This window comes from Zosterops lateralis (assembly GCF_965231275.1).
Source record: "Zosterops lateralis genome assembly, chromosome: 29".
Taxonomy (NCBI): Eukaryota; Metazoa; Chordata; class Aves; order Passeriformes; family Zosteropidae; genus Zosterops; species Zosterops lateralis.
Window position 1 is genome coordinate 433290 of NC_139789.1, and position 7388 is coordinate 440677.

Consider the following 7388-nt stretch of genomic DNA (forward strand, 5'->3'; position numbering starts at 1 on the left):
GTCCAAATGAAACTTTGATCAAGCCCAATTTTGTTCTGTGAGCTCTCGGATGATGGGTAGTGGAAAAGTGGAAGGGTGGCCTTTGCCAATGGGAACAGCACCCTTGAGTGGGAAAATGAAGTTCCTCCCAGTCAGCAGGACCTGAGGTAAGCAAAATTAGTCAGGCTGGAGAAAAGTAGGCTCTAGTGAGACCTCAGAACCCCTTTTAGTCCATTAAGGGGCTCCAAGGGAGCTTGGGAGGGACTTTGGGCAAGGCCCTGGAGGGACAGGAAGAGAATGGCTTCCCACTGCCAGAGGGCAAGGCTAGGGGAAAAAATTCTTCCCTATGAGGGTGGTGAGGCCTAGCACACTTTGCCCAGGAAAGCTGTGGCTGCCCCATCCCTGGGAGTGTTCAAGGCCAGCCTGGATGGAGCAACCTGGGATACTGGTAGGTGTCCCAGCCCATGGCAGTGGTTGGAATGAGATGGACTTTAAGGTTCTTTCCAACCCAAACCATTCTGTAATTCTATGAAACTCCAGATTCAACTGAGCACTGTACCCCCAGAGCTGGATGTGCCCAGGTCTGGCAATGATGGGTGAATGCTTGTGCCTGCTGTGGCACATGATCTGGGCAGAGCTGCTGGGCATTGCAGCCTTACTGGTCCACCTGCCCATCAACAAATCTTACCTTGTGTGCATTCTTGCATTTTAGCCACTCTTGAGTTGTGACTCTCATGATACTTCTTCCTACTGTCTTATTCATGTGCCTCTCAATCCTAATGAAGATCTCAAGCCATTATAACTCAAGACCAGGACACAACATTTTCATTGGATTTGTTAATCTACTCTTGGAAATAGATCCTGTCTATGAAGAAAGGGGGAGGCTTGTCTTCAGGAGATACTGCAGTTCCGCAGGTCTTGAGAGAGGATGCTGTGAGACAATGTCTAACTGGAACTGCACTGGTAGTTCATGGAAGAACATGCAATTATTTACACCTGAAATTTGACAAGATGCTGTTGCTAACAGGACTATCCTTTTGAACATGCCTTTCTGACTATAACTTTATGGCTTTTTGTCAGACCAGAGTAAGTTGGGAGTTTTGAAGGAATCATCAATAGCAGACAAACTCAGAAATTGACATTCTCGCAGATCATGGTGAGGCATATGTTTATGGTCAGGCAATGAGGGTGTCAGGGGGTAGATACTATGGCTGACACATCATTGATGCTTCTCAAGAGGAGCCCAACTGTGATTAACTGCACCAAACCTCCTCTCTAGTAATGCTCGTGTTCTGAATCAGAACATTACTCATGCCAACACTCCTAACCCTAATAGTCTAAAGAGTCTTAAAGTCTTCATGTCATCAACTAAGCCAGGTCGTTGAAGTCTGCTGTCAATTCCTTCTGTAGAGGCTATGAATTCCAGCTCAACCTGGCTGCCTCCACATCTGCTTGCTCACAGCACCAGATGTGGCAGCATTTTGGCACTGGCTGTGGCCAATGGGGTATTGGATTTTACATGGCTAAGGCAGAAGGAGTCCAGCAGTTCAAAGAACTGTACTGCAGTAATGTAATGGAATGTATGAGCTAGTGGTGCAGACTCTGGGTCTGTGAAAAGCTTGCCATCAAAGCCTGCACATTACAGCAGCAAGACCTTCATTTTACTCAAAGGACCTTTATAAATTACCCACTCTCCTAGGAAGTGTGCTTGGAGTGCTTTGAACAGGTCTCTGCCATCTTAGTTACCCTGAAAACAGAGTCGCTGGTGGGATTTAAAGAATGTTCTTGATTAGGAAAATTTGAAAATCTTCTAGGTCTACCAATGGCTATTCCTGTGAAAACAATGACTTGTACGAATTTTCTGGAATAACAGCTCCTCTTTGAGGGTCAACACCATCTCAAGACATTCCTTTACTGCTGTTCACACTATTCCCTAGGAACATAATGTGCAGCTTCCTGTTAACACCATTGTATGGATATTTTGGTTTATGTATTTTCCTTTTTCCCACTTAGATAATCTTGAACTCTGTGCTGTTTTGTTCAAGTCTGATGCACAATTTTTTATTTAGGGTCATCAGGTCCCTCTTATCTGTCTCTCAGCTGCTGTTTGTTACCTGGACTCTGACCTAAATCCTGGACTGACAGGTGATGCCCATTGACACAGCTCCACTTCCTCCCTTTCCCGCTGACACCCCACCCCAACATTCTGACACTAGTGTCTGCCCGTACTGCATCATCTGTTTTCTGAACCCTAGGATCAGGTTTAGGATCACAGAGGGATCTCAGATTCTGTGTGCAGAGACAGCATATCCCACATCCTGTACCCATCGCTGCTTATTGCAGTTCACTTACCTGCTCCTGCTGATGGAATCTGCTGCCCTGTCTTACTTGCACATTTTCCTGCTGTATATAAGCCTGATTTGGTTGTCCTCGGATATCCTTCAACCTTCGGTATATAGAGAAGGTGGCTTATTGCCTGGTGCCAAAGTTTGCTATCTTGAGTGAAAGGAACAACTTCATGTGTGTAGTAGAAAGAAGAAAGATGCAGACACCATGGACACTCTCAGATACCATCTAAGCCCCTCCTCCAGCTCTGTGGGGAGGCACAAGGGAACAGCTTTGTTCCTATTTTAAGTACAGACCGAAGTATCTAAGAGCCGTTTGTCCTCTCTGTGCAACCTGGAGGCTTTGGGTTACAAGCCTCAAAGACCTGCTATTGAGAGTGCTGCTCCAGGGGATTACAGGCAGGAAGGCTGTCCCAGGATCTCTGTCCTTCTTGAAAGGATTTCTAAAGTATCTGACCTGTGGCTAATATTAGACATTGCAACTTCAGCAAGCAATCCGGTGCCCTTTCTGTACTGCTTGGCTCTGCCGATTCCTTCTGTGATTTCATCCCAGAAGGGTGAACGTCAGGACCTCAGGATTCACATCACTGGACATTTAAGGGTCCCTTGTTGATATTCTTGTTGAAGAGGGTGAAATGTCCCCAGCAAGCCTGCTGAAGTGTTAGAACATCCTCCCCTTCCCTTGCACAGCAAGCGCAGCAAAACTCAGGATGATATACTGAATAGCTGATTTTATGAGAACCAAAATTGACTTCATTTCCATTCATTTACTTTTGAATTTCATTCACAGGTTCTCTGACACTCATAGAGAAGTACTGAGATGAATGTGTACAACTGGTATTACTTGAAGTAACACCAAGAACAGACAACACTGGCTGCTAAGTCCTCATCACATCTCTTAGCTCTTCATAAGTTGGTGGCCATGTGCTATATTTTGCATACACCTTTCATACCCATGCCAAGGCTTTTGCTCCAGAGAGTGCCAGGGCTTCACCAAGACTTGCCACAGCACAGGTGGGACCCTGAAGCCAGCCCTAGAAACTGAACAGACTAGAATATTTCAGTTGGAGGGGACCTAAAACAACCATCTCATCCAACTGCCTGAGCCCTTCAGGGCTGACCATAAGTTAAAGCTTGTTCCTAAGGCCATTGTCCGAATGCCTCTTTAACACTGACAAGCTGGGGGCATTGACGGCTTCTCAAGGAAGCCCATTCCAGGGTTTGACCACCCTCTTCATAAGGAAATGCTTCCTCATGTCCAATCTGAACCTTCCCTGTAGTAGCTTTGAAACGTTTCCAGGAGTGCTGTCCCTGGATCCCAGGGAGAAGAGCTCAGCACCTCCCTCTCCATATCCCCCCTCAGGATGCTGCAGAGAACAAGTGTCATCCCTCAGCCTCCAAAGGAGACAAGACCAGAACCCTCAACTGCTCCTCAAGGGCATGCCTTCCAACTCAACCAGCTTGGTTCCCCTCCTCTGGACTCCTTTGATGACCTTCACATCCTTTTTAAATTGTGGAACACAATTTATGGGATTGCATTACCGTTGTACGGGGGGACACAGAACAGGAATGCAGTTATTACAGCTATAGTCAATTGTTTCAAGATGTGCTATGCCAATAATAATTTGCAGTGTGTGGTCCTTTGCAGAGGGGAAATGATGGTCTTAAAATATACTGGTTACCAACTGGTTTTCAAATGTAATTCAAAGCATAGGTTTTAGCTCATAAATCCTGTGTCATTTGCAATTCTTTCTGTTATAGACTGGGGGGACTCAAGAAAAGGGAATTTGTCTCTGTTGTGGTTTGACACTGGTTAAGAGACCAGGCACCCATGAAAATCATAATGAAGGGCTCATGAGTTGAGATAAGAACTGGGAGAAAACACTCTAAGGGGAAAACAGGCTCAAACATAGAGGTATAAAGTAAACTTAATATTAACAGAGTCAGAGGAGAATAATGAGGAGTAAAAGAAGCCTTTCAGTTTGTCACTTGAGATCTTTCTTCAGTTTGCTTAGGGAGAGGAGTCTTTCTTCTGCTATGCCATGGGGTCTTTCCTGTGGGAGACAGTTCTCTGTGAACATGGTTCAGCGTGGTTCTAATTTCACAAGTAGCAGTCCTGCCCAACTTGCTGTAACGTGAGTCCCTCCCATGGGCAAAAAGAGTCTTCCCAAAACAGCTGTGTCATGGGTCACTAGCCCATGGGGGTGTAGTCTTTTAAGGCTAGGCTGCTCTAGTTTGGAATCAACGGCCCTCTCTCACTGTTCCAGTCTCTCACTAGACCACTAGCTCCAGCATGAGCACCTTTTCTCATGGATTGCAAGTGGATCTCTTCATTCCCCGTGAAGTTCATGCATTACAAGGGGACAGTTTGTTTCACCATAGTCCTCACTACTGTTTGCAGAGAAATCTCAATTCTGATACTTGGAGCACTTCATTCTCTTCTTTCTTTCCATTGACCTTGGTGTCACCATGTTGTTTTTTTCCACATGTCTACTTCTTCCTCTTTCTCTGACTAGGAGGAAAAAACCTGTTGTTTGTAAGTGCCATTGCAAACAAATCCCATCAATTCAAAGATTTCTGCAGAGCTGAGGGGCTGATTTCATCTCACTGTGCATTGAGGAACCACTCGCCAAGTTTCTGCTGCCAGCCAGGTGGCCCCACTGCCATCACAAAGGCAGTGGCGGCTGCCGTGGCACCGGCACCATTCAATGCCTCTCTTCATGCAGGGCACTGAGAAGGGGAGGCTGCCACTGCCATCCCTGCCCTTCTGCCTGTGGCACGGCTGGCTAGGGGTGGCCAGGCAGTCAAGATTTGCTGTGGTCTGTGTCAAAATGGTGATGGCCGTGATGGCTGTATGGCCATGCCTGGCCCCGGGATCACCCCTGGCGGTGGTGCATTGTCACAGCACAGCTGGACGGAGGCTGTACAGATAAATTTGGCCATAAATAAGGAAACCCATTTGGCTAGGCTAGTTTAATATAGAAAAGAAGTAAACAAGTCCCTAGGTGAACAATGATAGGAAGGATTTGAACTCAAACAGGGGACCCCAGGTAATCCCATTTAATCCTGAATGCAGACACATCACTGGTGAGAGAGTTGGGTAGTGCTGAGACCCCAGCCAATAAGTTGTTCAGGCAGAGGAATTTTGAACCCCCTATATAAAGGGGCATCCATAATAAATCTAGACTGTTTGTTGCATGATCCTCAGTGAGACTTGTTGTATGTATGTCTCCAACCTATAACCATAACATAATAGCACCTCACCACCCCTTGGGAAAAACTGCCCACAGGCCATTTTGATTTCTTTTTAAAATATGTCATCACAGAGGTGTTACCAACCTCTTGAGTTGTGCCAGCAGCATGTCCATCTTCAGAGCCATGGTGAAGCTTCTAAGAGCTGCTCACAGAAGCTACTTTAGTGGCCCTTCTCTGGTGCTAAAAACTAGGCTGTGCAAAATCAGCACAGTCTCTAGCCTCACTCTGCCTGCTGGTGCCTGCTGATCTATAAGACCCATGTTTGGAAATATGGAAAGATCTGTGCTGTGATACTGAGTCTGTGTCATGGCTAAATCCCAGCTGCGCAACCAAATACCACACAGCTGCTCCTCACCCACTTCCATCCTGCCCCTGGTGGAAAGAATCAGAAAGAGAAGTTAAAGCTCATGGGCTGAGAGAAGAACAGCTTAACAATTGAAAAAACCCACAGAAGAACCCCACCAATAATAATAAACCCAATATTAATAATTTTTGTGAAAAGGAGACAGAGGGATAAAATGCAAGAGGAACAAGTGAAGCCAAATACAGTTACTCACCACCCACTGACCAATGCCCAGCCCATTCTTGAGCAGCAATCAACCCCTCTCAGGCAGCTCCCCCAGTTTACACACTGGACAGGATGTTCTATGGTGGGGAATATCCCTCTGGCCAGTTTGGTTCAGCTGTCCCACCCATGCTCTTCCCTAGCTTCTTGTGCAGCTCCTCACTGGCAGAGCATGAGACACTGAAAAGTCCTTGTCTTGGACTGAGAAACAACAAAATCAGTGTATGATCAACATTATTCTCTTCATGAATCAAAAAACCACAACAATGCACCAGCCACTGGGAAGAAAATAAATTCTGGGAGCCATTGTGCAGCTGGAAAACTATGACATAGTTGCTATCACATAGATGTGGTGGGATAACTTGTATGACTGGAGTGCTGCAATGAGTGGCTATAGACTCAGAAGGGACAGGCAAAGAAATAACCAAGCTGGGGTAACCCTATGTATGAGTGAGCGTTTTGACTACCTCAAGCTTAATGATGGCAATGATAAGGTTATATGCTTATGGTTAAGGATTGGGAGAAGATCATTGGCCATCACCGACTGACCAACCAGGAAGAAGAGGCAGACAAAACATCCTATAAAGCAGCTGGAAAAATCCCCACAGTCACTGGTCCTTGTTCGGGACTTCAACTTCCCACATGTCTGCTGGAAATACCACACAGCAGAGAGAAAACAGTCTATGAGGTTCCTGGAGTGCATGGAAGAGAACTGCCTGACGCAGCTGGAAAGTGAGACAACCAGGGAAGCTGCCCTGCTGGACTTGCTGTTTGTGAGCAGAGGCAGACTGGTGGGAGATGTGACAGCTGAGGCCATCTGGACACCATGATGATGAAGTGACAGAGTTTTTGATACTGGAGAAATAAGGAACAGGGACAGCAGAACTGCCACTTTGGACTTCAAGAGAGCATACTTTGGTCTGTTTAGGAGACTGATTGAGAGACCCTTGGGAAGCATCCCTGAGGGGCAAAGGGGTCCAGGAAGGCTGGACATTCTTCAAAAAGGAAATCTTCAAGGCACAAGAATAGGCTGTCCCCATGTGCTGAAAGATGAGCCGATGGGGAAGAGACTGGGCTGCCTGAACAGAAAAATTTGGCTGGAACTCAAGAGAGGAAGAGAGCATTTATCACCTCTGGAAAAAGGGGCAGAGAACTCAGGAAGACTATGAGGATGTTGGGAGGTTGTGCAGGAAGAAAGTTAGAAGGGCCAAAGCCCAGCTAGAAATTAATCTGTTCACTGCTGT

The 7388-nt window shown here is 46.3% G+C and overlaps 1 protein-coding gene across 1 annotated transcript in view; it reads right to left on the bottom strand.

The window, feature by feature from the left end:
- Positions 1-2529, bottom strand: part of LOC310920233 (ceramide synthase 4-like) — a 44882-nt gene extending 42353 nt beyond the window's left edge. The window contains exon 1 of the mRNA XM_083880076.1: positions 2332-2529. The gene's annotated coding sequence lies outside the window, so the exon portion shown is untranslated. The remainder of the gene's footprint in view (positions 1-2331) is intronic.
- Between the last annotated feature and the right edge of the window lie 4859 nt (positions 2530-7388).